Source organism: Muscardinus avellanarius (genome assembly GCF_963383645.1).
Source record: "Muscardinus avellanarius genome assembly, chromosome: 13".
NCBI lineage: Eukaryota > Metazoa > Chordata > Mammalia > Rodentia > Gliridae > Muscardinus > Muscardinus avellanarius.
Window position 1 is genome coordinate 6123304 of NC_137799.1, and position 27304 is coordinate 6150607.

A 27304-nucleotide genomic window follows, 5' to 3' on the forward strand; every position below is an offset into this window, starting at 1 on the left:
ATTTAGTGAGACCTTGTTTGAAATTAAAAAAAAAATACAATGGGGCTGGGGAGTCGGGGTGAAGCACCCCTGCCCTGAGGAGGAAGAGCACTAGCGTGCATACTGAGTTCCCTGGTCACGCCGCAGCAGCAAACGCGATGGTCACGTAGCAAGTGCTCTCTGGGCTCGATGACAGTGAACAGCTTCCAATCTGCTGACATCTAACTTTCTTAGAAAATAAAGGGGAGTCGACCTGACAAGGGTATTTCAGCTTTTCATGATTTTGTTCTCCATCTAGTCCTAATAACGCTTCAAAACAGGGACCTTCCTCCAAAAGGAAAGAGAAAGGGCTGTGGGGCTCCAGACAGGGAAGGAGTGACAGGCTTACAAACTAAGTTCTAAACATGAACAGAAAGATGCCACTTTCCCAGCCCGCGGTCAAGACAGCTTCAGCGCTACGCCCAGGACTGTGAGGGATATATTTCGCCCTCCCAAAATGTAGAACAGAAATAAATGCTCCTCCATAAAAAGTAGAGCAGTAGGGGCTGCCGATGTGGCTCAGTGGCAGTGGGCTTGTCTAGCGTGTGCAAAGCCCTGGGTTCCACCCCCAGTACCTGAAAGGGAAAGTGCAGAGCATCCACGTACTGAGGATCACTCTCCTACAGTGTACCAAGGATCACTGTCAGCAGAAGAGTCGTCTGCTGATATTGTCAGATCTTCCTACAAGCCTAAGTTATGCAGCCACCTAAGACCAGAATACAGCCTGCTTTCAAGGACCCCTGACACTCCTAAGACTTGGAGTGGTCTACTGGAAGAGCAAAGCCCTAGGACCCAGAGGAGCAGCAGAGTGACGACAGCCTCTGCCATAGACCCGAGAGGATCAGAGGTCCTCGCTGGCCATGTCCCCTCTTAGTCAACCCCACCCAGGGAAATAGGCACTACCCTGATGGGACAACCAGCCCACCTCACAGCTGGCTAGGACAACTCTGCAACTTAGAAAGACCCTGGTGTGGTTTGGTTTTAAAACAGGGCTGGGCAGCGAGGCCGGGATTGGGGCCTGCTGTGAGGCAGGGCCATTGCTAGGGCCTCCGAGGCCTGGATCGGACTCTGCCGAGGGGTAAGGCCGGTGCCGGGGCCAGCGAGGGCAGGATCGGAGCATGCCATGAGGCAAGGCCGGTGCTGGGGCCTCCAAGGCCAGGATAGGAGCCTGCCGAGGGGTTAGGCCGGTGCCAGGGTCAGCGAGGCTGGGATCGGAGGCTGCCTTGAGGCAAGGCCAGTGCTGGGGCCTCTGAGACCGGGATCAGAGCCAGCTGAGGGGTTAGGCCGGTGCGGGGACCAGTGAGGACAGAATTGGGGCCTCCCATGAGGCAAGGCCAGTGCTGGAGCCAGCGAGATTGGGATCAAAGTCCTCCGGGTGGCCAGGCCACTACTGGGGCCATCAAGAGTGGGATCGGAACTTGCAATGTGGCATTCACAGAGAAATATCACAGAAAATAAAAACCAGATGCTTCCCCTAATTAGCAATAACTAGGAGGAAAGGGGTAACAGGAAGTCGAGTTATAGAAAGGGCCCTATAGCGAAGCAACTAAGGTGACCAAACAGAGGGGATGGGATGGGGGAGGATGGAATCTCTTTAAAACTCAGGAGGTACGTAAACAAATGTATCAAAGATAATCACCAATCAAGCACGGGATCGAGGGAGAGGGAGGGAATGGGATGGGGGCTGGATGAGGGCTAATTGGATGATGTGTGCTTGTATATCCTCTCAAGTCTTGTATTCCAATGTGATGTATGATTATAATGCACCAATAAAAAATAAATAAAAATAAATAAATAAACAAAAAATAAAACAGGGCTGGGGGTATAGCTCAGAGGAAGAATACCCCTGAGGTTCAATCCCCAATACAGTAAAAAGATTGGGAATAATTAAACAGCCCACTGAATTGAAAATCAGAAGCAAAGGCTTCTCTTTCATTCGACCAACATATTACCAAAGATGCCCGTGCAGGCACAGTGCACGAGAACAGAAAGGAAAGCCTGTTTCTGACTCGGCTTGTTGAACTGATACCAAGGAGAAGAGAGAAAACACAACGGCCCCTGGAACCTCGCAGTCTCTGGAGAAGGTGTGCATCCGGAGCAGGCTACCGCAGGGAGCAGCGTACATTTGTTGATTTTTTTTTTTTTTTTTTTTGGTGGTACTGGGGTTCCTGGAAGCCCTTCTACCTCCGGGCTACACTCCCAGACCTAATTTTACATTTTTTTATTTGGAAACAGGGTCTCCTTAAGCCAGCGCGCGCGGCTGGCTTCGAACCTGCGTGATCCTCCTGTCTCTGCCTCCCAAGCGTGGGGATTACAAGCGTGCGCCACCACGCCCGGCCATTTGTTGATCTTTTAATTTATAAACCGGCTCTTCTTTATACGACAAGCAGCTATCCCTCTCCCCAGAGACTGGCTTTCTTGAAACAATACCAAATGGTTCCTTAATGGGCATGTACTAGGCTTACAAGTTTTTTGTTGTTTTTGGTTTTTTGGTACTGGGAATTGAACTCAAGAACATTCTACCTCTACGCTATATCTCCAGCCCTTTTTTGAGTTTTGATTTTGCAACAGGGTCTTACCAAGTTGCAGAGGGCCTAAGTTGCTGAGGCTGGCTGCCAGCCTGCAGTCCTCCTGCCTCAAGCCTCCCAAGTTCTGTACAAGTGTGCGCCACCACACCTGGCTACAAGCTGCTTTTTAATCAATGAGAAGTGGAATCAACCCTTTCTGGTGCTTTGACAAAAATTCATCCACAAGACTAGAGAGTGCTACTGCTGCTTAGGGAAGCTCCTAAAGACTGTGGGCAGTGTCCGAGGCCTCCTCAGTCACCACCCTCAGTTAGAACTGATGTTCGCAGATGGGAGGTCACGGTGCCCCAGGGGCTGGGAGCACAGCCTGCAGGCACAGACCATTCCACCCACCCACAAACCCAGAAAGAGTTTTCTGGGAGGCCTACAGCAAGGTCGTTTGCTCAAGAAAACAGGATTTTGTTTTTTCCAAGATGGAAAACAAAATTGGTCATAAGGGCTTGTAATTCACACAGTAGCAGAGCCTCGGGAATGAACAGGACTAACATGTAAAAAGGGTCACGTCTTGCTGAGCCCAAAGGAAGTGAGGCACACTTAGCAAGATCGAGAGAAAGTCCTCGATCGTGAGTGGACGCAACCCGGACTTCCAAGCCACGGTGGGCAGGCAGGGCGTGGCGGGCGCTGGACGGCCCTGCTGAAGGAGTCCACAGCGGAGGTGGCCCAGCGCCCGCCTGCGGCCGGCACCACGTTTCTCACCATCGCCCCTCCCTCTGCCCGCGCACCGCCCCACCACAGGGCTCTTCTGTCCCCTCCCGTCCAGCAGCTGCTCATCACCTCCTACCCGGATGTCCCACCTACAGGCTGACTTCTCTGAATTATAGCTTTCATCTTTCAACAAGGTCCTTTAACAAAGATTTACTGAACACCTACCGGGTGCCAAGCTCTGTCCTGGGTGCTGGGGATACTTTTCTGGGGCTTTCATGGTATCAACGTTCTCCTGGGAACCAGAACTCCCCTGACCTCTGCTGCCACTGGCCTGGGCCTCGAGGCCATTCCTGAAGTGGCTTAAGCTGCCCGTCCTGCCTTTCTCCACATTCCCCAAACCTCCCAGCCAAACCATCCCTAGCACGCCTTGCCACCTGGCTGCACCTCCTCTCTGGCACCAGATAATAATCTCCCTGAGAGCAGAGGCCCTATTACTAATATTCCCTGTTGTACTGATAAAGGCATCACACAGGAAAGAACTGGGCCGCCCCATAGTGCTCAAGTCCCACGTGTCTCTTCCTATCTTGCCTCTTTGTGTGTGGGGGGAGGGAGCGGTACTGCAGATGGAACCCAGGGGCACTCTAGCTCTGAGCTACACCCCAGCCCAGTTTTATTCTTTTTTAAATTTAATTTATTTTTATTTTATTTATTTGTTCATTTATTTATTTATTTTTGTGGCACTGGGGATGAAACCCAGGGGTTTTCTACCTCTAAGCTACAGCCCCAACCCTATTTTTTTATTCTTTATTTTGAAACAGGATCTCACTGAGTTGCAAAGGACCTCAGTAAGTAGCTGAGGCTGTCCCCGAATCACGATCCTCCTGTCTCAGCCTCCCAAATGCTGGGATTACAAGCGTGTGACACCACGCCTGGCTTTTTTTTAATCCTTTATTTTGAAGCAAGGTCTCACTAAGTTGCAGAGGGCCTCACTAAGTAGCTAAGGTTGGCAGCAAACCTGGATCCTCCTATTTCAGCTTCCCACGTACTGCGATTACCAGCGTGTGCCACCACGCTTGGCTTGTCTCTTAATTATTTGTTTGTTTGTTTGTTTGTTTGTTTATTTTTGCAGCACTGGAGAGTGAACCAGGGGGCATTCTACCTCTGAGCTACAACCCCAGCCCTATTTTTTTATTCTTAATTTAAACAGGGTCCCACTAAGTTGCAGAGGGCCTTACTAAGTAGCTGAGACTGTCTTGTGAACCCTCGATCCTCCTGTGTCAGCCTCCCAAGGACTGGGATTGCTGGCATGCGCCCCCACGCCCTGCTAGCTTGCCTCTCCATGGATACCTCCCAGGACGGATTAATCACTGCCTTCCAGTGTCCACCCACTGCTGACGGCTCCCATTGTCTGAAAGCTACCTGTACAGAGCCCAAACACACCTCACTCCGACTCCCATTCAGTCCTGCTAGCTGTGCCTCCTAGAGTGGGAGAGAAGGAGGTCAACTTCCCTTTCCGTGACAGTCCTTTCACACATCTTCCTTTAGTCTCCAGGCTAAAAACAGTGCCCGGTGTCTGTAATTATTCATCCATCCACTTAGCAAACATTACCGAACATCTACTATGCAACAGGCACTGTGCCAGGCGCCAGGGCTATAACACAATCTCTGCTCTAAGGATGTTTCTGAGGGACCGTCCGAGAGGTAAGTACAGAGCAGGGACCCCACTGTGACAGACACCACAGCAGCAAGCAAAGGGCGCAGCATAGCAGACAGAGCGGTGGCCACGCTCCACTTCGCAGCACAGGCAGGAGTTACGGACGGTCCTCCTAGCAGAGGCAGCAACACGCCGTCATTTTCTGATGGGCCGCCTTCCTCTGCAGAATGAACGAGTGGACGCCCAGCTGTAGCCTGGAACGAGGAGGAGCTACTGACGCCCGGCCGGCACCACTGTGCTGCTCATGCAGAGGACTCTCGTGCTCCCTACTCGGCATACATGGCCTCAGACATCTTGATGAGATGGGGCCTCAGACCCCACTGTAAACACGAGGAGGCTAAGGCTTAGCGAAGCAAAACAGCAGGCCCGGGATTCCAGAGCGAGTGGTGGAGAGGGATGCAGCCCGCCTGCCTGGCTCCAGAGCCAGCTGCGCAGTCACTTTGCCATATGCAGTCCTCATCTCCTCGGACGAGCTGAAGAACACACGGGCTCTTTTCCAAGCAAGAAATTCCTGTGTGCACTCAGTAAATTCTGCCCGTACCTCGCAGCAGCAGGTCGGGAACGGGGGATGCGGCAGAGCGATGCTGAACGTCCGTCCTCCCGCCCCTTTCTGCCGTCCCTTCTGATGCGGCGGAGGCTGGCAAGCTAAAAACTGCAGTCACCGACTCCCCTGTAGGTAGTGCTGGGTGTGACTTAGGGTGTGCAAATCAGAACTCCCATGAGGCTCCGGGGTGGGGCAGAGGCGGGCACACTGCTGCAGCTTCTGTGCGGAGGAGGCCGACTGCACTGAGCCCGCGTCCGGTCTTCCAGGGAGGGCAGAATCAGAGTGTGGGTGTCTAAGCGCTGGGCGCGGTAGCCTGGCTCTGGAGCAGGACAGGAAGGTGGAAAGGACAGCAGAGTTCTGTGCCTGGCCGCTCCCAGCTGGTGAGGCTGCTGGCTCCTCGGTGGTGCAGGTCTGCAAGGCGGCTGTGGGAACCACTTGAGGTCAACCCAAAACCTGCCTCCCCGCCCTCCCAACACCCGCTAGATCTAGTGGATTCTTTTCTCTATAACCGAATCTGGACAGCAGCAAATCCCTATTCTAGTCTTCTTTGTTAAGTAAGTTCGTGTTGTACTGAATTACGGCTTCCAACACTAAGATTCCAGTCTCCACTTTCTGCTTTATTAATGTATTTTGTTTTTTAAAGTCTTTGATTCATAATCCAACTACAACTTAAGACTGAGTTAACAAATTCAAAATCTTTTAATTAACTAATGTGGGAAAGACCTGGTCACCCCTCTGTCTGGAGCCCTGCACACTGTATGTTATACACATAGATTAAGCGGCATAAAGTGGTGCTTGATATATCGATCTTAGCAGGCAAGCCTTCACTTTTCTGAACACACAGAAAACACTGCCTAGGCCTCTTGGAGTGAGGTGGGGCTCTGCACTGGGGACAGGCTGTGCCTGGAAGCAGCCACACATCCCACACTACTCAGTCACCACTCCCTGCTCGCCTGTCCCACCTTGCTGTCAAGGAGGCCACACGTTCCATCAGTCTGGGTCACTGAGAAACTGGCAAGCTCACAGCCACCACAGGAGATAACTTCTTGGTTAAGTTGCTGGAATTTCAGGCTCGTGTGACCACAGAAAAACCTATCCTATCCTGCCTCATCCTCCGCCCGCAGAACTCCCCAAGCGTGGAAAAAAAGACTTGTCGCAGCACTGAGTGGAAAAGTGCACATACCCCTGCTGGTTGTAAATGGGAGACTGAATAACGACTACGGTGTGATCGGTGTGATCGTGTAACACGGTACTGCGCCACAGTTAAAAACAAGACTAGATCCACATGTATCAACACAGGAAAATCTGCAAACTGTTCAGATGAAACATTGACAATTTTTTTTCCTTTTTTTTTTTTTTTTTTTTTTTTTTTTTTTTTTTTTGCTAGGGAGAAAACTCAGAGCCCCCTGCATGCTAGGAAAGTGCTCTGCCAGCCAGGTGGCACATACGCTTGTAATCCTGGTACTTGGGAGGCTGAGACAGGAGGACCTCAGATTTGAAGTCAGCCAACTTAGGGAGACCCTGTTTCTAAAAAATAAAATAGGTCTGGGGGTATAGTCCGATAGTCCAGAAGTAGAAGGCTCCTGGACTCCATCCCCAGGATCACACAAAAAAAGTGCTCTACCACTAAACTACATCCCCAACCCCATTTATGTTTGGTTTTTTTTTTTTGGTTTTTTTTTTTTCAGTACTGGGGATGGAGCCCAGGGGCATTCTACCTCCAAGCTACACCCCAGCCCGATTTTTTAGTCTTTTTTTTTTTTTAAACAGGGTCTCACTGAGACTTGTGACGGGCCTTGCTAGGTAACTGAGGCAGTCTGTGAACTGTGATCCTCCAGTCTCTGCCTCCCAATTGCTGGGTTTACAAGCGTGCGCCTCCACGCCAGGTCCCCATCTATGTATTCTTTTTTTTTTTTTTTTTTTTTTTTTTAGACCAGAGGCATTCGACCTGCCCTATTTTTTTATTCTTTATTTTGAAACAGTGTCTCACTAAGTTGCAGAGGACCTCATTAAGTAGCTGAGGCTATCTTTGAACCATGATCCTCTGGTCTCAGCCTCCCAAATGCTGGGATTACAAGTGTGTGCCTCCACACCCAGCCCCCATTTATGTATTCTTAAACATTATGATAGTGTTTTACAGGTTTCTTTTCTTTTTCTTCGGTACTGGGGATGGAACCTAGGGACATTCTAACTCCAAGCTACACCCCCAGCCCTAATTTTTATTCATTATTTAGAAACAGGGTCTCACTGAGTTGCAAAGGGCCTTACCAAGTAGCTGAGGTTGACCGTTAACTGTGATCCTACTGTCTCAGCCTCCCAAATGCTGGGATTACAAGAGTGCACCACCACGCCCAGCTTCTGAGGTTTCTAAACATGTTTTCAATGAAGAATAAAATATCAGCAGGGCATGGTGACACTTGTTTGGAATCCCCGCGCTTGGGAGGCTGAGACAGGAGGATCGTGCAGGTTGGAAGCCAGCTTCAGCAGCTTAGTGAAGCTCTCAGCAACTTAGTGAGACCTTGTTTCCAAATAAAATATAAAATAAGTCTGGGGGTGCAGCCCAGAGGTAGAAGACCCCTGGGTTCCATCTCTAGTACTACAAAAAAAAAAGAATAAAACCTCTTCCCCATCCTATCAGTATGCCCCCACTATCACCCTAACCCTACAAAAAAAGTAACTAAATAGAATAAGAAACATGGTATACTCTCCCCTCTTATCATATTTTAACTCGTTCAACTATCAAAACTTGGAAGAAACAAACTGAAATGTCAGTAATGGGGGCTAGAGTGCGCCATGATAAAGCTCTTACCCAGAAGCCCCACGTTCAATCTTTAGCAACCTCAAAAAACATTGTTTTAAGTAACAAAAAAGCCTTTACCAGCCATCCTCTGAGTACCTAATTTTACTTGACAATTTTGGGGGGTAACAGGGTAGGGGAGGACTGGGAATCGAACCTAGAAGCTACACCCACAGCTTTTCATTATAATTATTATTATTCTGAAACAGGATCTTGCTAAGTTACAGTGCACTGACCTCAAATCCTCCCGACTCAGCCTCCAAGTTACTGGGATCACAAACACGTGCTACCATGCTTGGCTTGGCAGTATTCTCAAGTTAGTGAGAAAAGCTTCCATAAGTACCAACAGGAGACTAGAGATCTTGCATCTCAAATCATGGAGACAAAGCACCCATTCCATGAAATAAGTCCCAAACATCAAACACCTTAGAGCTTCTGCAGCTCTCACAGACGCAGCGCGCCTCCTCTCCGCCACCCTAGAGCCAGCAGAGCAGTGTCCCAGCATCCCAACGGACAGATGTGCAGACCAGGGCTGTTTACCCCCCACTCAGCGGCTTCTTAAAGACCACATGGCTTTAAGAGTCAGGACAAAAGCTAGAAGCGAACAAATATTTTATTTTTGCGGTACCAGGGATGGAACCCAAGGCAAGGTACGCTCCCAGCCTTATATTTTAGTTTTTTTATTTTTTGAAACTGGGTCTCACTGGGTTGAGAAGGGCCTTGCTAAGTAGCTGAGGCTGTCTGTGAACTGAAATCCTATCTCAGCTTCCCAAATGCTAGGATTACAAGCGTGCGCCACCATGCCCAGCTGCAAACAAATGTTTATAAACAACAAATATCTGATCAAGTTAACATACTCTATCATATAAATTTAATACATCGAACATACTCATAAAGCAAATTAGTAGACCGGGAGAGTAAAGCCCTATAATCTCTGGAGGCCATAGGTCGGAAGGAAATACACCATGTAATTACATTTTCTGAGCCATGACCACTTTGGGTTCAATAATGGGCTCTTCCATTGCCAGAGAAGGAGACCTATATTTAATACAAACAACTGTTTATATTAAATTCAAAATGTCACTTTAAAAGGAACACAGTGGGATAGCATAATACTACACAACGCACTGTTTGTCCTGCATCAGCTCATTTCTCTGCCTTTCTGAACAGGGGTTTTAATTCTCAGAGTGGTCCCCGGCACCATGTAATTCCCCTCATAACTCCACGAGACCTCCAGCAACAGAAGCCACTGCGTGGGACTTAACAAAGAGCTAGAAATGAAATTAGCACATCTTACTACTCTAAACCACTAACCCAAGAAAAAGTAAGTGGCTAGTGCTTAAAGATCCAGTGTAAAAGATTATCCACTGTGCCTAAAAGTGATCTGCAGCCACATGAAGCCAGTGTGAACTAGTCTGCAGCAGCAAGAAAATAAGCCCTTTCTATACTTGAGTCATGGTGACAGTGGACACAAAGACTTTTCATTTAAAAAGATGATCTGGTAAGCCGGGCGTGGTAGCGCACGCTTGTAATCCCAGCATTCGGAAGGTTGAGACCGGAGGATCACAGTTCGTGGACAGCCTCAGCTACTACTTACTTAGTGAGGCCCTCCGCAACTTAGTGAGACCCTGTTTCAAAATAAAGAATAAAAAAATAGGGCAGGGGATGTAGTTCGGAAGTCAAATGCCCTTGGGTTCCATCCCCAGACCCACCCACCCCCAAAAAAGATAATCTGGTAGAGAATAAGCATGATGTTATTTTTGTTAAAAGCTACATAACAATCTGGGCGTGGTGGCGCAGGCTTGTAATCCTAGCACTTGGAAGGCTGAGAGAGGAAGACCAGAGGTTCACAGCCAGCCTCAGCAACTGAGTGAGGCCCTCTGCATAGACCATGTTTGAAAATAAAGAACAGTCAGGTGTGGTGTGCATGTTGTCATCCCAGCATCCGGGAGGCTGGGACAGGAGGATCTGGGTTCGCGGCCAGCCTCGGCTACTTAGTGAGGCCCTTTGCAACTCAGGGAGACCCTGTTTCAAAATAAAGAATAAAAAATAGGACTGGGGGTGTCGCTCGGAGATAGAATGCCCCTGGGTTTCACCCCCAGTGCCAAAATTAAAATAAATAAAATGAAATGAAATAAAGAATAAAAAACTGGGACGCTGAGACAGGAGGATCACAGGTTCACAGCCAGCCTCAGCTGCTTAGGGAGAACCCCCGCAACTTAGTAAGACCCTGTTTCAAAATAAGGAATAAAAATTGGGCTGGAGTGTAGCTCAGAGGTAGAATGCCCCTGAATTTAATCCCCAGTTCCCACCCCCCAAAAATAAAATTGGGCTGGGAGTATAGCTCAGAGCTGGAGAATGCCCCTGGGTTCATTCCCCAGCAACACACACACACACACACACACACACACACACACACACACACACACAAAGCCACCCAACATCCACCTCTTAAGTTAGAATCTAAGCATACCATCACCTCAGACAAATTTTAAGAGACAAGATGAAATGAAGGAGACATGCGATACGCTGTCTCCCTACACTGTATGACACGCTGGCAGGCAAGACTGTTTAAGACAGTAATGGTCAGCAGGGCGTGGTACCCCACGCTTGTAATCCCAGGACTTGGGAGGCTGAGACAGGAGGATCAGAGTTCGCAGCCAGCCTCAGCTACTTAGTGAGGCTCTCCACAGCTTAATGAGAGCCTGTTTCAAAATAAAGAATAAGGGCTGGGATGCAGCTCAGTGGCAAAGCGCTTGCCTGACAAGTACACCACCCTGGGTTCGATTCCCAGTCCAAAAAGACAAAAAGAAGAACCCCCCCCTTTTTTGTGGTGGTACCGGGGATGGAACCCTTCTACCTCCAGGCTACACTCTCAGACCTATTTTATATTTTATTTGGAAACAGGGTCTCGTAAGCCAGCGACGCTGGCTTCGAACCTGCGCGATCTTCCTGTCTCCGCCTCCCAGGCGCGAGGATTACAAGCATGCACTACCACGCCCAGCCAAAAAGACCCCCTTTAAAAATAAAGAATAAAATCAGGCTGGAGATGTAGCCCAGAGGTAATATACCCCTGGGTTCAATCTTCAGTACTGCAAAAAAAAAAAAAAAAGACAGTAATGGTCTTCTTTGTTTTAGTTGTAAATCAGTTTGATTCTTCCTTATATTTATGAAGGTAATAAAAAAGGAAAATTAACAGATATAAGGTTCTCATATGAAAAAATATTCAACCTCATTAGTCATCAGGAAAAACCATAACATACCACTACAATCACGCCAATGGCCCAAATAAAAAAGCCCAGCCAATGCCAAATCCTGGCAAGTATGTTAGGAACTCCAGCATGCGAGGGCGCCATGAGGGTGAAAATGGCTGCCACCTGCAAACCAGCTGGGCGACTGCTTATAAAACTGAGCACGTGCTGGGCGTGCCCGTGCACGCTTGTAATCTCAGGACGTGGGAGGCTGAGACAGGAAGATGGTACGTTCATGGCCAGCCTCTGCAACTTAGTGAGGCCCGCTGCAATTTCATAGACCCTGTTTCAAAATAAAACAAATAAAATAGGACTAGGGGTATACTTCAGAGGTGGAATGCCCTTGGGTTCAATTCCCAACACCAAAAGAAAGAAAGAAAAAAAATGAGCATACAAGCCAGGTGTGCTGGTGCACAGCTGTAATCCTGGTACTTGGGAAGCTGAGACAGATGGATCAGAGGTTCAAGGACAGCCTCAGCAACACAGTAAGATTCTCAGCAACCTACAGAGGCCCTGCTGCAGAGGCAGAATCCCTGTTTCAGTAGTTCAGAAGTAGAATGCCCCTGGGTTCAATTCCCAGTACAACCCACACACACAAATTAAACACACGATCCAGTAATATTCATGCCTAGGTCTCCACCCAAAAGTAGTAGGCAAAACAATGTCCCTCCCAAAAATATACACATCCTAATTACTGGAACCAGTGAATGTTACTTATGTGTCAGAGAAAGGTTTTTGCAGATATGATTAAGAAGCAGGGTGTAAGCTGGGCGTGGTGGGCACGCTTGTGATCCCAGCATTCGGGAGGCTGAGACCTGGAGGATCACGGTTCGCGGACAGCCTCAGGTATTTAGTGAAGCCCTCTGCAACTCAGTGAGACCTGGTTTCAAAATAAAGAATAAAAAATAAAAAATAGGGCAGGGGATGTAGCTCCGGAGGTCGAATGCCCCTGGGTTCCATCCCCAGACCCGCAAAAAAAAAAAAAAAAAAAGAAGAAGAAGCAGGGTGTAGTGGCGCACACTTGTAATCCCAGTAACTTGGAGCCTGAGACAGGAGGATGGCAGGTTTGTGACCAGCCTCAGCTACTTAGTGAGGCCTTCTGCAACTTAGTGAGACCCTGTTTCGATATAAAGAATAAAAAATAGTGCTAGAGTGTAGCTCAGAGGTAGAATACTCCTGGGTTCAATCCCCAGTACAGAAAGAAAGAGAAAGCAAGCAAGCAAGCTGAAAGCAAGGAAATCAGTCTCCAAATACCCAGTGCAAGGCGTAAGACTTTCTTTAATTTTTTGAAATTTCCTTAAATTGAGAGACTACCAGGAAAGAAGAAGAAACATCCATCCATATCCCAGTAGACTTGTAAATGTGATAGGCTTTTGTCCACACGGTAAATCCTCCTGACCCAGGCAAATTAAAAGTTTGCTTTGCTGTGTAATTCCAGGTCGGGCTGGTGGCCTCTCACAGGTGCCAGAGATCACCTACAGCAAACCCACCAAGAGCCCACTACAGACCACCGTGCTTCACAAACCCCACTCCATGCAGGGTCATAAGTAAAACCTTTGGAGACTGAGGAAAGAGCCAGAAAAAAATGAAATGTGCTAAGTAAGAAACAGTACATTTAGAGATTAGATAATTCTGCCCTGACAAGGAAATAAATCACTTGGGGAGAAAAGAGTGGCCATCTGGTCAGAGGAGGGCCTCTGACAGCAGAAATGGTCTAAGGCCTCCGCAAGGAAGTCCTCGGGGAAATCAGCAGACTGCTGGCTCACCAGCAAGATGAAAAGCTCCTATCTTCCAATCACCCCATAGGAAGTACTTTTAAAAAACTGTTCACAGTTCAGTCCAAGGTTTTCTCCCTAGAATGTTCTTGAAGAACTGCATTCCAATGTCTCGTAGGTTCATCTACAACCTGCAGGATTTATAGTAATCCCCAATTGCCATACGAGATGATCTCGAGCAAACTGCTCAGCACCCTGCTATTACTTCCATAGTTTTATTAATTTGTTTATTTGCATATTCTGGTGCTACAGATGAAACCCATAGCTCCATACACACTAAACACGCACATGCTAAGCATGCTCTTCACTGCTGAGCTACACTTCCAGTACTATGATCTCCATTTTGCAAATTAGGAACCAAAGATTCTTGAGATGAGATCAGAGCCAGAGAGGCCGGGACTGGAGCCTGCCATGCGGCAAGGTCGGGACCGGAGCCAGCGAGGCCAGAACCGGAGCCTGCCACCCAGCAAGGCGGGATCAGAGCTGGTGAGCCCAGGACTGGAGCCTGCTGCACAGCAAAGGGCCAGCAGGTCCCCACAGTCAGGAGGCACTTGAAGCTGCCCTGCTTCACCTCATCTCTCAGCAGACTCCCAGATCCAAGTGGCCTCTGTTAAAAAATGGTTGTGAGTGGATCATCTCCTCAAAGCTACTCGCCTTCTGGCTTTCAGGATTTCAGTAAGTGGGAATCAGTGTAGAAAATAAAAGGAGGGCTTCCAAGGAAGAAAGAAACTGTAAATGATCGGATGTGGAGAAATAGAAACTCTAATACATTATTGGTGGGACTGCAAATTAATGCAATCACTTTGGAAAAGAGTACGGAAGATCCTCAGAAGAATGATAACGAACTTACCATATGGTCCGGCAATACCACTTCTGGGTATCTGTCCAAAAGAATGAAAACCAAAATACCAAGCTAATGCATGAGAAACTATGTTCACAGCTGCACAATCCACCATTGCCAAACTATGGAACCAGCCAAGATGTCCTTCAACAGACAGCGGCTTACAAAACTATAAGATATGTACACAATGGAATTTTACCCAGCCCTACAGGAGAACAAAATTATGGCACTTACAGGGAAATGTCATAGAAAATTACAAATCAGCCGGGCGTGGTGGCGCACGTTTGTAATCCCAGCGCTTGGGAGGCTGAGACAGGAGGATCGCACAGGTTCGAAGCCAGCCTCAGCTACTTAATGAGGCTCTCGGCAACTTAGTGAGACCCTGTTTCCAAATAAAATATAAAATAGGTCTGGGAGTATAGCCCAGAGGTAGAAGGACTCTGGGTTCTACCCCAGTACCACAAAAAAAATAAAAATAAAAAATAAAATAAGAAATCAGATGCTTTCCCTAATATGCAAAAACTAGGAAGAAATGGGTAACAGGAGGAACTCTAGATGAAGAGGGGTCCTATAGAGGAGCAATAAAGGTGACCTATCTGAGGGGATGGGAGGGAAAGAGGGAAAGCCTTAAAGCACATGATGGACTTAAACAATCATAACAAAGTCAGTCATGAAACCAAGCATGGAAAGGAGGGATGGGATTGGGTAAGGGTTAAATGGGTGATGTGTGCATGTATATATCCACAAGTTGCTTGCCCCATTAAGATATATGACTACAATGCACCAATTAAAATGTATTAACACTTGCCAGGAGCATCCCAGCAACTTGGAAGGTTGAGGCAGAAGGATTGCAAGTTGGAGACCAGCCTGGGCAATTCAGGAAGACCCTGTCTCAAAATAAAAAATAAAAAGGACTGGGATGTAGCTCAGTGATAGAACACCCCTGGGTCAATCCCCAGAGCAGGAGATAGGTTGGGGGGCTTACTGCCTTGCTTGTACTTAGCGAAGCATACAGCATACAGGCTGTGCTCCGCTATTATCTAAAAGTGAACAATAGTGTGAGTTATACTGCCAGTAAGTGGTCTGTGAGCATCTGAATTCAGATAAACCCAATTTTTGTTTTATTTTTGTAGTATTGGGGATTGAAAGTCAGGGCATTCTACTTCTGAGCTACAACCCCAGCCCTATTTTATTTTTAATTTCAAAACAAGGACTTACTAAATTACAGAAGTCCTCACTAAGTTCCTGAAGCTGAGTTCAAATCTACAATCCTGTCTTGGCCTCCCAAGCACTAAAATTAAAGGTATATGCCACCATGCCTGGCTTATCATACTCTTATATTCTTTTATTATTTATTTATTTATTTATTTATTTATTTATCTGCGGTACTGGGGATAGAACCCAGGGGCATTCTACCTCCAAGTGACACTCCCAGCTTTATTTTTTTAATTCTTTATTTTGAAATAGGGTCTCACTGAGTTGCAAAGGGCCTCACTAAGTAGCTGAGGCTGTCCTTGAACTGGGATCCAACTGTCTCAGCCTCCCAAATGCTAGGATTACCAGCTGAGTGTGGTGGTGCATGCTCGTAATCCCAGTACTTGGGAGGCTGAAACAGGAGAATCTGGGTTGATGGACAGCCTTAGCTACTTAGTGAGGCCCTCTGCAACTCAGTAAGACCCTGTTTCAAAATAAAGTATAAAAAATAGGGCAGGGGCCGGGAGTGGTGGCACATGCTTATAATCCCCGTGCTTGGGAGGCAGAGACAGGAGGATCGTGCAGATTCGAAGCCAGCCGCGCTGGCTTAAGAGACCCTGTTTCCAAATAAAAAATATATAAAATAGGTCTGGGAGTGTAGCCCAAGATAGAAGGGCTTCCAGGAACCCCTGTACCACCAAAAATAAATAAATAAATAAATAAATAATAGGGCTGGGGTGTAGCTTGGAGGTAGAATGCCCCTGGGTTCCATCCCCAGTACCACAAAATAAATGAATGCATAAAATAAATAAATAAATAAATAGAAAAAAATTTTAGTCACCGTCAAATTTTAATAATCTGACAAACCAGAGCTTCACAAAATAAGAAATGTCATATTTCAACACTGAAGCTGGACAAATGCACACACTTGTAATCCCAGCACTTGGGAGGCTTGAGACAGGAGGGTCACAGGTTTGCAGCCGGCCTCAGTTACTTCGTGAGGCCCTCCACGGCGTAGTGAGTCCCTGCTTCAAAATAGAGAATAGAGGGCGAGGGGTGTATCTTGGAGGTAAAATGCCCCTGGATTTAATCTCCTGCACCGCAAGAAAAAAGTTATTTTTAAATTTCAACATTGAGAATATTTTTGTGTGCATTTCAAAGAACAAAAGCTGAAGTCTATCATCAAAAGAATGCAGGCTAAAATCTGGAGGAAAGCAATTGAGAATGAGAGATCTGGACGTGAGCGCCATTTCCCTGGCTCCAGGAGTTCTCATTTCCTACACAGGTCAGCACTTCCGTGCCAGTGGAAGGAAAAGGGGCCAGAAGGTATCAAAGGCTTTGCTGTTGCTGGGCGTGGTGGCGCACACTTGTAACCCCAGTACTTGGGAGGCTGAGACAGGAGGATATCGGTTGGTAGCCAGCCTCAGTTACTGCGTGAGGCCTCTGTAACTTGGCAAGACCCTGTTTCAAAATAATAGGGTAGAATGGCCCTGGGTTACATCCCCAGTACTGAAAAAAAAAAAAAAAAAAAGAACAAAAAAAGCTTTGCTGTTGTTAATTTGGTTTCTCCCTTTTATAGAAAACTACAAATCAAAGCAGCGGGGTGCTCTATGAGACAGGCCAGCATGAAGCCACTTCCACACCCGACAGTTCAATCTGTCTAAATTCTGGTTCATAAAAACAAACCGTCGCCGGGCGTGGTGGCGCACGCTGGTCATCCCAGCATCCGGGAGGCTGAGATAGGAGGATCTAGGTTTGTGGTCAGCCTCAGCTATATAGTGAGACCCTCCACAACTTACTGAGACCCTGTTTCCAAATAAAGAATAAAAAATAGGGCTGGGGGTGTAGCTTGAAGGTAGAATGCCCCTGGGGTCCATCCCTAGTGCCAATAAATAAATTAATTAATTAATTAAAATTTAAAAAAATGAAAACAAACAGTTATTGGGCAGGTGGCACATGCCTGTAATCTCAGTACTTGGAAGGCTGAGGCAGGAGGACCACAAATTTGAGACCAGCGTCAGCAACTTACCAAGACCCTGTTTCAAAATAAAAAATAAAACAGGACTGGGAGTGTAGCTTAGAGGTGGAATGCCTCTGGGTTCAATCTCCAGTATCAATAAATAAATTAATTAAATAAAAATAAGAATAACATACTATCTCTAACCAAGCAATGTTACCACAAGGCAGTTCCAACAATACACCTTAGAGAAATAGTATAATGCAGTAGAAAGAGCCGAGGAGAACTCCATAGAGCACGATTTTGCCAATTTTAAACAACAGAATCTCATGAAAGTGATATGCAAACTAATGGAGTTAAAATATAAATGCTGTAGCTGGGCGCTTGTAATCCTAGTGCTTGGGAGGCTGAGACAGGAGGGTCCCACCGGCTCAAAGCCAGCCTCAGCCACCTAGTGAGGCTCTCAGCAACTTAGTGAGACCCTGTTTCCAAATAAAATATAAAATAGGTCTGGGAGTATAGCCCGGAGGTAGAAATACCTCTGGGTTCCACTCCCAGTACCACCAAAAATATATATATATATTCATATATAAATATATTTATATATAAAAATATATTTATATACAAATATATATACACATATATATATATACAAGAATATATATATATGTATATATATGCTCTTATAAAGGACAGTCATGTCACTTGACAATGGAATCTGCATTTGAAAGAGTAAAAAGCATGGCCGGGCGTGGTGGCGCACACACACTTGTAATCCCAGCATTCAGGAGTCTGAGACTGGAGGATCGTGGTTCGTGGACAGCTTCAGCTACTTAGCGAGGCCCTCCGCAACTTAGTGAGACCCTGTCTCAAAATAAAGAATAAAAAATAGGGCAGGGGGTGTAGCTCAGAGGTCGAATGGCCCGGAGTTCCATCCTCAGACCCGCAAAAAAAAAAAGAAAGAGAAAAGAAAGAGTAAAAAGCTAATGGGGTTCAAGGTACTGGTTTTGCAGTTACAACACTGGTGAACCCAACTCAAAATGGCTTAAATGATAAGGGATATATCACAGTCTCGTCATAAGTCAAAGTCCAGAGGTGAGGTGGACGGCAGCTCCGCACTGTCCCCACCTCCTGAGGCTGGCTGGCCTCCAGGGCTCACCCTGGCTACCCACCCCAGCACCAAGCCCCCAAAGCACAGGACGGGTACGTGCCCATTTTGGCACAAAAACTAAAGGCCCGGGCAGAGGGATTATTCTGACTGGCTTGGCCCCGTGCTGCCCCGCCTTGGCTGCCTCTCAGAATAACCTGGGGAGTTAAAGACAAAACCAGGAAGACACCTGCAGATCTACTCAGAGCGCTCTGCCTAGGCAGCACCCCTCTCACGGCAAAACTCCTTTAGAATGGCCTCTGCTTACTACAACACAAGTTAAAACAACCAAACCTAGGGCGTGGGCCTCTCCCAGCGCAGTCACCTCAATCGCTGGCACAGCATCTGGGCACGCGTCACTTTAGCTCCTGAGGAGAGTCTAGTGGACAGTCAGGCAGAGAAGCATCTCGGGGAGCTTCCGAGGGGCACCTCGGAGGTGGAAAACAGCCCCGGGGTTCAGTCCCCGTTACCATAAAGCAAAGCAAAGCACCATTCTACGATACTCTTTCTGTTATTTTTATTTTTTGTAGAACTGGGAATTGAGCCCAGGGGCATTCTACCTCTGAGCTACACTCCCTGCCCTGCTTACTTTTTAATTTGGAGACAGGGCCTCACTGCGTTGCCGAGGGCCTCACTGCGTTGCCGAGTTGGCTTTGAATCTAGCGTCCTCCTGTCTTGAGCCTCACGAGTACTGGAATTGCAGGTGTGTGCCAAAATGTCCAGCCTAATATACTATTTCATTTTTTGAGGTGTGTGGGGGGTACTAGGGATCGGACCCAGGAGCATTCTGTTTCCAAGCTACACACCCAGTCCTATTTTATTTTTATTTTGAAACAGGGTCTCGCTAGGTTGGTGAGAGCCTCAATATTTGCTGAGGCTGTCCTTGAACCTGTGATCCTCTTGTCTCAGCCTCCCAAGTGCAAGGTTTCAGGGATGCGCCACCACGCCCACTACTATTTCCTATTTAACAGATGGGGAAAGTGCCAAAGCTTGCTGGCATATGCTCTTTCCTAGGCTTTGGGGGCACAGGGACCTTCTGCACTACTGCTGGTGGGAGGACCAACTAGAGCCCTCTGGAAAATCCTTCCGAATACCTTGGAAATAATCTCCATCAATGCAGTGCCTACATTAGTATCTGCCAATCAATTAGTAGATTCCCACTAGGTAGAGATGGGAACTGCCTACAGAAATGACCTCAGGAGCTGCGCTCACAGACGGGCTGCAGAGTGTGAAGTTACACATGCCAGGTGATCTGGGGCACCCTCTATGATGGCTAAAGACGGGACAGCCCAAATGTCCAGGTACAGGGATGCAACATAACCATTAAAAAAGGGAGGGAGAGCCGGGTGTGGTGGCCCACGCTTGTAACCCCAGCATTCGGGAGGCTGAGACAAGAGGATCACGGTTCGCAGCCAGCCTCAGCTACTTAGTGAGGCCCTCTGCAACTCAGTGAGACCCTGCTTCAAAATAAAGAATAAAAAAATAGGGCTGGGGTATAGCTCAGAGGTGGAACACCCCTGGGCCCCACCCCCAGTAGGTGTCGCAGAACACACAGTTGTGCTGTATTCTGTACTTTAACTCACTCACCTATTCAGAATCCTTCCGTGTAACTTTACAGGACAATAATGTATGTTTTTAAAATTATAAGTTACAAACTTAACAAGTCCCAAGTTTTTAGAAATACAACAAAAATTATCAATCATAAAAGCATAAATAAGGTATGTTTGTCTCACACGTGCGCGCGCGGGCACGCACGCACGCACACACACACACACACACATACACACACACACACACCTCCCAAAACAGCCAACTACCAAAGAGTAAACACTCAGGCCGGGCGTGGTGGCGCACACTTGTCATCCCCGCGCTCGGGAGGCGGAGACAGGAGGATCACGCAGGTTCGAAGCCAGCCGCGCGCGCTGGCTTAGGAGACCCTATTTCCAAATAAAAAAGTATAAAAATAGGTCTGGGAGTATAGCCTGGAGTTAAAAGGGCTTCCAGGAACCCCAGTACCACCAAAAAATTAAAATTAAAAAAATTAAAAACAGAGTAAACACACTCAGTATTTAAACAAAAGCATAAAGCTAGGCGTTGTGGCATACACTTCTAATCCCAGTACTTGAAAAGCTGAGACAAGATGAATGCAGGTTGAGGCCAGCCTCAGACATTTAGCAAGACCCTGTTTCCAAATAAAAAATAAAATTGGGCTGGGGTTGTAGCTCAGAGGTTGAACACCCTTGAGTTCAACCCACAGTACTGCAAACAAAAACATACACCACAAAAGCGTGAAAAATAAAAATTCTTTTTTTTTTTTTTTTTTTTTTTTTTGGTGGTACTGGGGTTCCTGGAAGCCCTTCTACCTCCGGGCTACACTCCCAGACCTATTTTTACATTTTTATTTGGAAACAGGGTCTCCTAAGCCAGCGCGTGTGGCTGGCTTCGAACCTGCGCGATCCTCCTGTCTCCGCCTCCCAAGTGGGGATTACAAGTGTGCATCACCACGCCCGGCCGAAAAATAAAAATTCTAATTAAATAAATTCTAAACCTAAACTCCCCTCATTTTAACACTGTGATTATTTTCAAAAGCTACAAATCCATCTTTGTAAAATAAGATTTTTAGTGAAAAAATAATCAAAAGATTTGATTTCCACCACAGCTCTGTAACTAATCAGCAATATAACTTTAAAAACACAAAAACCTTGAGCCACAGTTTTCCTACTGAAATAGGAACATTTTCTATCCTACCTGTACCACAGATCAAAAAAAAAAAAAAAAAGGCATATTAAAGTGCTTTAAATAGCAGGGCATAGCGGCACACACTTGTAATCCCAGTACTTGGGAGGCTGAGACAGGAGGATCACAGGTTCCTGGCCAGACTCAGCTACTTAGTGAGGCCCTCAGCAATTTAGTGAGACCCTGTTTCAAAATAAAAGAGCCAGGTGTGTGGCTCAGGCTTGTAATCTCAGCATTTGAGGGGCTGAAACAGGAGGATCCAGATTTGCAGCCTCAGCTACTTAGTGAGGCCCTCTGCAACTCAGTGAGACCCTGTTTCAAAATAAAGAATAAAAAATAGGGCTGGTGGTGTAGCTCAGAGGTAGAATGCTCCTGGGTTCCATCCCTAGTAAGAAAAGAAAAAAAAGGCCCTCATCCTCCCCCTGGTGTTCCAGGACCCCGCCTGCCCTGCTGACACACAGCAGCCACCAGGTTCATCCTCCAAGCAACCTTATTAGGCAATAGAAAACGAGGTGGGGCCTGTGTGCACAGGCTCACAGTTTTCCTGAGGACCCAACGCACATGACATTATTGGGAAATGCCGCAAAAGAGTATAGGGTTAAGCTTTCATATGTGTTGCAAATGAAAGTGTTTTAAGGGCAAAAATTACAGAAAAACTAATAAGGACCAGAGGCATCAAATACGTTTTGAGGAAGGAGGGGAATGGGAGCAGGGCGGTGAGCGGTAGCTGGGCTTTGAAGACGCAGAGAATGCTATCAGGGCACAGATACAGATGACTGCCACTTACCATAACAAGACAGCTCTCACTGCTAGCCTGCAAAAAATCCTCGTGTGCCCTCTGGATGGACTTCCTTTAGCAAGAGTTCCCAACTTTGTTAACCTCAGGCCCTTTCTACTCTTGAAAATGACTGATGGTGCCAAGCTTTAGTTTTTATAGGTTATTCCATTAATACTATGTTAGAAGCGGAAACTTAAAGACATTGATTTATTCATTTAAAAATACATTTATTTCGCCAGGCATGGTGGCGCACGCTTGTAATCCCCGCACTTGGGAGGCAGAGACAGGAGGATCGTGCAGGTTCGAAGCCAGCCGCGCGCGCTGGCTTAGGAGACCCTGTTTCCAAATAAAACTGTAAAAATAGGTCTGGGAGTGTAGCCCGGAGGTAGAAGGGCTTCCAGGAACCCCAGTACCACCAAAAAAATAAATAAAATAAAAATACATTTATTTCTACTTTGAGTATCATGTCACATTGCATCCCTGGGTACAAACAGCAATTTGTTTCTCAGATCAAATAAATGCCCAATAGCGACTTGGAAAATATGCGGACATAAAACCATGTTATTTAAAAAAATAATCACTACAGAATAAATGTTAGTGAGACTATAAATATTTGACAATCTGAAGTTTTGCAATTTGATACGTTCACAGCAAATACGGTAAGAGTGAGTCTAACTGCGCCTGCTGGACTCTGACACTCAATAGAAACTTGAATCTGTCATTAAATTTTTAAAAAATACATTTTTCAGGCGTGGTGGCACACACTTGTAATCCCCGCGCTTGGGAGGCTGAGACAGGAGGATCACAGGTTCGAAGCCAGCCTCAGCTACTGAGTGAGGGTCTCTGCAGCTTAGTGAGACCCTGTTTCCAAATAAAGTATAAAACAGGTCTGAGAGTATAGCCCGGAGGTAGAAAAGCCCCTGGGTTCCACCCCCGAACCACAATAAATAAATAAATTCATTTATTACTAGATCATTGTTTTATCCTCCAAAGCAAACTTTAAGGATAATTGTAAATATTCTTCTTTGTTGATACCCCAAAACTCAGTATATGGTAGGTTCTTTTGTGTTTATGTGTGGTGTTGGGAATTGAACCCAGAAGCATTCTACCCCCAAGCTATATCTCCAGCCCTATTTTAGGTCTTTTTTTTCCTTTTTCTTTTTTGAATCTAGGGATTGAACCCAGGGGCACTCTACCGCCAAGCTACGCCCAACCCCTAACTTATTTAGTTTCTGTTTTGAAACAGGGCATCACTAAGTTGCAGAGGGCAGATGGCTGTGAACCCGCAATCTTCCTGTCTCAGCTTCCCAATGACTGGGACTACAAGTCTGTGCCACCATGCCCAGCTCCCATTTTAGTTTTATTTGGAAACAGGGTCTTGCTAAGCTTCTGAGAGCCTTGCTAAATTGCTGAAGCTGAAGCCGGGTGCAGTGGCGCATGCTTGTAATCCCAGCATCTGGGAGGCTGAGACAGGAGGATTGCTCTCGCGGACAGCCTCAGCTGACTTAGTGAGGCCCTTTGAAACTCAGTGAGACCCTGTTTCAAAATAAAGAATTAAAAATAAGGCTGGGGGTGTAGCTCAGAGGTAGAATGCCTCTGGATTCCATCCTCAGTACTGCAAAATAATAATAATAATATAATAATAATAATAATAATAATAATAATAATAATTGCTGAAGCTGATCTAGAACCAACTATCCTATCTCAGCCTCCTAAGTACTGAGATTACAGGCGGGCACCATCATACCTGGCTACGGTAGAATCTTAAAGTTGGCTGAAATGAAGAATCTGAAGCCATATTGATGAACTCTATTCTGTTGCATTAAGATCTACTGGTCCAACCAAGCATGGTGGTGCACTTGGGAAGCTAAGGCAAAAGGATCGCAGGTTCAAGGCTAGCCTCAGCAACTTAGCAAGACTCTATTTAAAAGTAAAAATAAGAGCTGGGCATGGTGGTGCATGCTTAAAATCCCAGCATTCGGGAGGCTGAGACAGGAGGATCATGGTTCGCGGACAGCCTCGGCTACTTAGTGAGGCCCTTTGCAACTCAGTGAGACCCTGTTTCAAAATAAAAAAGAATTAAAAAAAAAATAGGGCTGGGGGTGTGGCTCAGAGCTAGACTGCCCCTGAGTTCCATTCCCAGTACTGCAAAAACAAATAAATAAATAAAAATAAAAACAAAAAATAAAATATGTCTGGGGATGTAGCTCAAAGGTGCAATGCCTCTGGGTTCAATTCCCAGTAGCATATATACACACAAATAATGTGTAAACAAAATAATGATGCTGGTGATGATTCTAAGAAAGGCCAAAGGCGTGGCATACACTCGCGATCCCAGTACTAGGGAGGCTGAGACAGGAGGATCGCAGGTTTGAGAGCAGCCTCAACAACACAGAAAGACTGTCAGCAACCTAGCAACACTGTGTTTCAAAACAAAAAAACTGGCCGGGCGTGGTGGCGCACGCTTGTAACCCCCGCGCTCGGGAGGCGGAGGCAGGAGGATCGCGCAGGTTCAAAGCCAGCCGCGCTGGCCTAAGAGACCCTGTTTCCAAATATAAAATATAAAATAGGTCTGGGAGTGTAGCCCGGAGGTAGAAGGGTTTCCAAGAACCCCAGTAACCACCAAAAAAAAAAAAAAAAAAAATTTTTTTTTAAAGGGTTTGGGGTATAGTCCCGAGGTAGAATGCCCTGGTGTGGTGGTGCATGCCTGTAATACCAGTACTTGAGAGGCTGAGAAAGAAGGATTGCAGATTTGAGGCCAGCCTCAGCAATTTACTGAGGCCCTCAGCAACATAGGGAAATTGTTTCACAATAAAAAATAAAGCTGTACCACTGGCGTGATGGCACACACTGTAATCCCAGCATTCGGGAGGCTGAGACAGGAGGACTGCGGTTCACGGACCGCCTCAGCTACTTAGTGAGGCCCTCTGCAACTCAGTGAGACCCTGTTTCAAAATAAAAAAATAAGCCTGGGGGTGTAGCGTGGAGATAGAATGCCCTGGGTTCCATCCCCCATACCGCAATAAATAAATAAATAAAGCTGGATGTGGTGATGCACACCTATAATTCTAATTCTTGAAAGGCTGAGGAAGGAGGATTGTAGTTTAGAGGACAACCTCAGCAGCCTAGTAAGACCCTGTTTCAAACAAAAAGTTTTTAAAAAGAACTGGAGTATAAGTAGCTCAGAGGTAGAACTCTGGGTTCAATCCCCAGTATCACAAAAAATAAAATAAAGTAAGGGCTGGGGTGAAGTTTAAAGGTAGAATATCCTGGGCTCAATCTCGAGTACCAAAGAAAAGGAGATACTGGGGTGTAGTTGAGAGGTAGAATGCCCCTGGATTCAGTCTATTGTACCAAAAAAGCCAAAAAACCCAAAAACAACTACTGGTCCACTTTGCACTTTGAATGGATCTTTTACCCATGTGTGATTTTATATCATGTGTTTACCAAGTAATACATTTCATTAGAAAAATCATACCTGTAAATATTACCACCAGTCTCTGAATTAGGTAGCAGATACAAGTTGTCCAAAACCCTAATATTCACTGGAAAGCTAATTTACTGAGTTTCTTGTACTGAGGATTGAAGCCAGGGACATTCTGGCTTTCAACTAGACCCTCAGCCCTTCTTTAGTTTAGTTTATTATTATTATTATTATTATTATTATTATGTGTGTGTGTGTATTGCTGGGATGGAACCCAGGGGTATTCTACCTCTGACCTACACCCCCAGCCCAATTTTTTATTCTTTATTTTGAAACAAGGTCTCACTAAGTTGCAGAGGGCCTCACTAAGTAGCTGAGGCTAGCCAGGAACCCAGATCCTTCTGTCTCAAGCCTCCTAAATACTGGGATTACAAGCATGTGCCACCACCCTGGGCTCCATTTTTATTTTTTGTCTGAAGCAGGGTCATGCTATGTTATCATGCACTGGCCTCCAACCTGAGGTCCTCATGTCTCAGCCTCCCAAGCACTGGGATTACAGGCATGCCTACCACACCTGGTTTGGAAAGCTAAAATGTTATCACTGGCAACAAATACTACCAGTTGTTTTCCTTTCAAACAATGGTTATTTAGACTAAAAATTATCTTTCTAGGAAAACAACTGGTAGTATTTGTTGCCAATGACAAAATTTTAGCTTTCCCAGTGAGGTTACTGGGTCATTGGCATATACATTTCAAATTCTGATAAATTCAGCCAAAACTCTCCAAAAAATCTGTACCAATTTTCACTTATCTAAAGCCACACGATCATCACTAGTTAAAATGTAAGTAATTTCCCTTTATAAATCCTAAATTTGGTGAGATAGTCACATATTACATTTGCCTGCCTAAAACTAATACTAAGATAGAACTAATGTTTCAATGTAAAGTAAAATCCAGATTAATTTAAACAAAGGAATATTTTTCTGTAAGAAAAGTAAACCGTCAACTGTCAAACGCAAGATCAACCAAAAGGGGCCAGGTTTATCGCAGCCACCCATCGTTAAGCGGTATTTGTGATTGTATTTCAAAGTATATGCGCCATTTGCATTTACTATACATTTGCTAAAAGGGTGGGTTGGCTCAATTGTATTTCAATATTAAGTAAACAGTCTGAAAGATGTCAAGTTGCAGTGATGCAAAAAGGACCCCAATTAATTGGTTCCTGGCTGGCCTGTTACAAACGTCAGGCCAAGGTACCCTTAGCTTTAACTTTACACAGAATTACTGGAAGCGAACGTTATAACGTGTACTGTCAGGACTCAAATGCCAACTCTGTTCATTAAATGTTAAAGGCAACCTTTACTGCCCTAAAAGTCATTCTAAACAGGGAGAGCGAGCTGAAAGCTCCATCAATGGGCAAAGGTAAAAAAAACCAGAAGCTGTGTCTCCTCAGTTTAGGAGGAATCCCACTTCCCAGCTCGATTTTTCCCACAGAGCCCCAAAGGGAGTGTTTTCAAGTCCTACTTGTAATTGAAAAAGTCAAGGATATTAGGGTCAAGGAGGATGTGGCTCTTAACCTTTTGAGGAGCACAAAGCACTCTGAGAATATGACAAGAGCCCCTGAAGACGAAGCAGTAAGGAATCTATGCAGGGGGGCTCTGTGCCTTCAGATGCCACAGCTAGGAAACTCAGAAGCCACTGACGTCCAGCCCCCTGGAAACAGGGGCTCAGGGACTTTAAAATGGCTTGTCCAAGGTCAAACTTGTATACTTTCCTTCTACAAAGAAAGTTCTGCCAGCAAGGAAGAGATAACTACAGTAACAAAAATGCTAAGTAGAACTGGAAGGAACTGACACAAGTTCTGCTCTTCCAAAAAGTTCCTTGACAGCCTAAGCTGA

At 46.1% G+C, this 27304-nt stretch overlaps 1 protein-coding gene across 1 annotated transcript in view; it reads right to left on the minus strand.

The window, feature by feature from the left end:
• ABL1 (ABL proto-oncogene 1, non-receptor tyrosine kinase) overlaps positions 1-27304 on the minus strand; it is a gene marked incomplete at both ends in the record, with an annotated part of 138008 nt that overhangs the window by 110523 nt on the left and 181 nt on the right. The window lies entirely within an intron of this gene.